Source organism: Zingiber officinale, chromosome 10B, assembly GCF_018446385.1.
Source record: "Zingiber officinale cultivar Zhangliang chromosome 10B, Zo_v1.1, whole genome shotgun sequence".
NCBI classification, from domain to species: Eukaryota; Viridiplantae; Streptophyta; class Magnoliopsida; order Zingiberales; family Zingiberaceae; genus Zingiber; species Zingiber officinale.
The window spans coordinates 38,088,727-38,095,173 of NC_056005.1; positions in this window are offsets into that span (position 1 = coordinate 38,088,727).

Sequence of the window (6,447 nt, forward strand, 5' to 3'; positions counted from 1 at the left end):
ATATGCGGAATAACCATTATGTTCCTCCTATATGGCATCCCACTAACTCTGAGGAACTTTCATTGTTTCTCTTATCCTAAGAAGTCCAAACCTACTGGGTCTTGTTCCAATCTCACTCTAAAGTGGTTTTCTTCAAAAACTTGCCTTCCTCTACTAAGAGATGGAAATCTCATTTCCTTTTCATTTAACTACCTGATCCTATGTCCTGGCTGACTGAATGGTGGTCAGACCTTCCTCTCATTCCGATCTAGGATACTATAAACATGACCCATCTTTTGTTTCTGTTGCAGAGAGGTTGACTGACCTACAATTCAAGGTTTCTCAACTGCTGCACGAGGGCCTCCTTTACTTGTTCGGATTGAACCCAGTACAAACTGTGCTTCCCTCTTCCTTTGGTAAGGCTTAATAACTTAATCCTCGTGTTATCACTAACTAAGATCCCTTTTCTTTTATGCAGTGGGTACCTTTCTTTTGGCATCGACTTTTGATTCTCTACAGGTGAGTCAATCAACTGATCCTTTTCGAGGGGCATCCAACAACGGAGCGGATGATATCAGCGAGGCATTGGCTATGGAGGGGGAATTACCTTCTGACCCCTCTCCCTGTACTAGAAGAAATTCCTCCCACCGAAGCAAAAGCTCCCGTGAAGCTTAAACACAAGAGGTGTCAACTCAACCCTGCTATGCAACTACCTCCCGAGTGGACGCCCTCACTTGTTGTGTCTCCCCCACAACCTACACCAACCAGGGTAGGTACCCTAACTATATCGTCCAAGTGGATGGTTCCAGCTCCTTCTGACAGTCCAGTTCGAAGAGAGACTGTTCTCATGCCAGGTGGATTTCCTGTCACGCCTGCTCAATCACCCTCCTTTCTCTTGGTCTCCTTGTCCACAGGAGCTTCGTCCAATAGGCTAAAGAGCCGCTATCAATTTTCTGCTATCTATGATGTACCTTCTTCTCAAGCGATAGCTTCTCCATCATATCTACTACCAGCTACAGTCAAATACCACTAAAGGGCCAGTTGGCAAAGGCCTAGGAGTTGGGCATGCCCCAGTTAGAATATTACATGATAATGGAGATGCTTGATAGATTTACCCATGCCTTAACCATGGTAAGTTTCAGCTAGCCTACTCTACTTTCCCTTATCTGGAACACTTCTAATCATGAATTTTGTAGCTTTGGGAAGTCGGGATGCACATAACTCGAACCTTGGCGGACCTTACTCGGGAGAACGAGGCATTGAAAAAATGGCTGACAGAACTTGAATCACGTCAAGCTCTAGCTCAGATCTTAAATCACTAGGCACCCCTAAGAATATAAACATATGATAATATACTGGGTGAGCTAGAAAAGAGTGTGTAGGAGGCTCAGGAGCTCGCCCGAGCTCAGACGCTAAAGGTGCAGGAACTGGCAGCCGCCTTAAGGACAAGTGAGGCCAAAATCTGCTCAGAGAGAGTGAGAAGAAACCAAATGCTGGAGGAGCTGGAAGGAAAAATTGTTGAAGTTCAGAGCCTCTCTAATAAATTAAAGGAGTTAAAGGCCTCCCATGCCTCAATCCTGGCTCTAAAAGATGTTGAGCAAGCAAACAAGATATTGCTGGTGTCCGAGCAACAACAGAGCTTGGATGCCCAAAGAGAGGAATTAGAATCCCTATACGTTGGGTTAGAAGTTATGAAATTTGAACTGACGGTCTCAAAATCTAAGTGGGCGGGGACAACATCTGAACTAATAGCTAAGGGTTGCAATTTATGACTAGATACGAAAACACAACCTGAACTAAATACAAACAAGTCAAGTTAGGGTCAGGTCTTATTAGGTTTAGGTCAAGTTCGAGTTAACCTGATTGACACGATTAATAAATGAGTCAGGTTCAGGTTAACCTAAAATGACCTGATTACAACCCATGAACCCGATTATAAATATTTTCGAGTTGAGTTCGAGTTGGATTCTGGTTGAGTTCAGGTTAAAATAAGCACACTTTTATAAAATTGGTCTTTTCGGTTTAGGTTCGGGTTAAGTTGAACATGTTTTTATAAATGAGTCATTTTGGGTCAGGTTTGGATCAAATATAGATAAATGGATCAGGTTCAGGTCGAATAAATTGACCTAAAATATTAATCAGGTCGGGTTCAGGTTTTGATGTTCCAGCCGTCAACCTGCCTATTCGAATCCGCCAACCCCAACCTTCTACGAATTGCCACCCCTACTAGCGGCTTCTCGGGCAGAGTTGGAAAATTATCGGGCAGAAAAAGATGAACGCTTCAAGACCAAACGCTGGTCTACCTCCAATCCCGCAAATTCAACATGGAACTCAACACCTCTATCAATGAAATATTTCTCTATGGAGCAGAGGGAGCTATTAAACAACTTCGGGAGGCTGCTATCTAGCGTCTGAACCCCTAGCTCAATTTTTAAACTGACAAAGGCTTTTAGAGGAGCTCTCGCTCGACGCTAAGTAGTGCATTTTATATTTTCTTCTGTGGGTGAAAAACTTTTCGAATGTAACTAAAATTATTAAATTTTACTTGCTTTTGTCTCATATCTTGCCTCTTCGTGCTATTAAGTGTGTGTAAGTGCTTTGCGTATCTGAGTGAAGGCCCAATGCATATAAGCACTTTATGTGTATGAATGGAAAAATGTCTTAGTCTTCATCACTCTATAGATTGAGCGACTTATAAGACCGAATACGCCTTCATGGATAAACAAACACTAGAGCTCCGACCGTCTATGAGTCCGGTAGATCACATATGGTGGGTCATGCTTATGGGACATAGGGGATGAAACCCTGAAAGTCTGACTGGGCCTAAGGTCTACCAACCTTAGATGATCATTAAACCCTATAAGCGAGAAAAGAAGGATCCTTATCGGTACATGTGCTAACGCATCAGATAATGATTTGTTTGCCACATCCTTCTTAAAGGATTCCTCTCTACTATTGCCACGTGTTTGCTAACCTCTGTTCTCATATGTGACAACTAGCACAAAACTGTTGGATCGAGACGCGCTAGAGGGGGGGGGGTGAATAGCGCTCGTGGCTATAATCGTTCAATTATTGGAATCGTAAAACGTAAGAGTTAATGCAGCGGAATAAAATGACACAGAGAGACAAGGGATTTTTACTTCGTTCGGAGCCTGTGACGACTCCTACTCGAAGGCCCGCGATCCTTGATCGCTTTCCGTGGGCAACAACTATAAGCTCGACAAGAGTACAAGTATTACAGTTAAGTATTAAAAAGAATACAGTTATACCGACGACAATATCGTAATCTGAAGATTCAGAGCTCCGGTGTAACGACCCACCTTTCTACACTACTACTACTCTCTAAAGGTGACCGTTACTTGACTACTAACTCTACTTAACAGGTACGCTACTTAACTTCGAGAAATCCCTACCGAAAAATTTCGGCAGAATCTCCCCTGTACCGGTGACCCCAAACTGGGATACAAACACTATATACACAGCCACAGGCGGCTGGAACATATTTTTCACAACCACGCAGAAATAATAACACGACACTAAAAAGAAACTATTCTAGCAATAGGAAACTATATAGCTCCAACAATAGGAAATAACTCAACTAACAATGCGGAATAGACTCAATTAATCAACATAGACAAAGGAAACAACTAATACAATCTCTATCAACTTAATAACTGAAAGAAAACTCAAAAGGAGTCTTGACAGTTTCCTTAGCAAACTCATGATCTCTCCATAGTCCTGGCATCACACACCGTCACAACATCTCCTTGTCGCCTTCCTTTCATACTTTAGCTTTTCCTTTATCTGCAGTAGGAGGAAATGCAGTCTATAAGCATAAAGCTTAGTGAGCGCTATCTACTCACAAAAACTCGATATGCATGTATATGAATAAAAACATGCTAAAACTGAATGCTAACATGTAAAGCTACTCATGCTCATAAATAGCAAAGGAACTAACTGAAAAGCTAACATGTAAAGCTAATCATGCTCATAAATAGCAAAGAAATTTAACTAACTGAAATACTAAACATGTATAGCTAATCATGCTCATAAATAGCAAAGAAATCATGCTAACTGAAATACTAAACATGTATAGCTAATCATAGAACTATCATGTATATCAATAAGAAACTGAACTGATACATTAGCTGATCTAATTAATGCTAAACTGAGTCTAACTTGTATTCACATAACTAATTTGTGAAGTTTTGAAAACTATTTACATAATAGATCAAAATAATAATCATGCTGCTGATGGGCCCGACAACTGTACTTGCTGTGCGCGCATCCCTAACTAAACTGTCTAGTAGGGTTTACTAGGTTATCTAAACCTAGGGACGACTGTGGGAGCCCAACCCAATGGATATCTAATCCAGTACAGTGCCATTGCTGAAAATAAAATACTGATTTCATAGCTAATTTTCTTATCTTGCTTTTACTAAGTTATCTGAACCTAGAACTAGGTTATCTGAACCTAGAGGCGACTGTGGGAGCCCACCCATTGGACCGTAGTCCCATATAAGCTGAAGCAAGACTAAATAAGTTACTTTAAATGCTTCTACTGCATTTACTGAGCTATTAAAATGCCTACTGTAGCATTATATTGAGCTAAGCATTTTATCAAGCACTTGGGGTGCACTAGAACACACTCCACGTACTGAAAATCGGTATACAAAGCTTAACATAAATCTGCATGTAAAGCTTAATAAAAATCTGCATACTTTACTTATAAAAATCTACATTCAAGCTTAATAGAAATCTGCATTCATGACTAGTAAAAATCTGCACACTAGTACTTAATGAAATCTATACATATTCAACAAAATATCATGCTTACTGAATAACAAAGAGGCTAAATCTACAATGCCATTAAACAGGACTGATCATGTTTGTTAAATAGTAAAGAAAACTAATACCACGTACTTAGATTAAAGGCTGTTCGTGCCCTCTAACTAGCACAAAAAGGTCTAAACAGAAAATGCTAAAACATAGGGCTGTTCGTGCCCATTAATGGCACAAAACTATTAAAAACTTTGCTGGAATTCTATAAAAGAAACTAACTTTGCTTTACTTACAACAACCCATAAATCTCTAAAGGTCTACTAGACACAAACCATTTTACTGCATAATTCATTAAAGACCCCCATTCTTATACATGGCAACAAAAAGGTTTAAAACTACATGGTAACATGAAAGAAGGAGAAACTGTACAGGCTGACTAAAAGTACTACAACTATGAGCTAAATGAGAATTAACAAATTCTGAAATAGAGAGCTCTGTAAATTTAGTATGAGCTAAACTTGACATGGAACAAATTCTAAAAGGATAAGTACTACTCAATGTACAATTTGTTCATGCACGTCTAAACTTGTTCACAGTAAATTTCTGCACACCTATATCTGTGCACTAAATTCCAACCTTCACTAAAAATCGATCACACCCCAACAGTCATCACACGAAGATAAATACACAACCGGAAACAACTACTGTCTTAACAATCGATCCTCTTTAGGTATGCTACGACAGGACACTAAGGAGCAATCAGACCTTCTTAAGCTTGCTACTACAGAACTTTGAATTCAGTCCAGAAACTAGCACACATGGTAGAGAACTAGATTAAAGTCCAACACCTATAGCATAAATCCGTAATCATAACTATTAGGAAAGTTTAAAGCCGAAACATGCAAACATGAAAGGAAGCTATACTGTCATTCACCATATGGTTCACGAATCAACTTTTGGAAGAGACAACTAAGAGCTTGTACACATGAAAGGGAAACTAGATTAAAATCTCTGTACAATACTATTAAGCTATTCCAACTAAACCCCTTCTATCTCCTTTATGTGATCCACGGCAGCAAGCACAACCAACCAGCTGTACAATATGACCCGAAAATAGAGAAGACAAGGAAACTCATGCAAGCTTGGGGATCAAGAAGAGGAACAAGGAATAAGCCTCAGAACAACTCCTACTGCAGGTGAGAAGCAACTCACCGGGATTTGCTTGGACTTACAACCGAAGGAGAGGAAGAAGATCTAGGGCTCGGAGGCTTGAAATACTCGGCTTCTTCTTGTGCTCGCGCCTCTTCTTGACGAGAGGAGCTCGGTGGTGTGATGACCTCTCGGAGAAGAGTGCTCGCTGGCCACCGCAATGCCCTAGCTTTGCTCGCTGCGGTTTCCCCCGTGGAGAGATGCGCCGTCGCGTGAGAAGAGAAGATTTTGTCACGGGAAAAACCTAAGTTCTCTTCTTATAACTTTAATATTCTGTTAACTAACTATTGCTTAAATACAACTTGATTCGGGTTTTATTAACAAACCCGCGGCTGGTCTGTTGGTTAAGCGAACCTCGGGATCGAACCCAACTGCAACCATTTTATTTCCTATTATTTTACTGTTCCTAAATATTACTTAAATATATATCGTTCCATATATGATTAACAAACGAGCGTAGCTCAGCTGGTCTCAGTC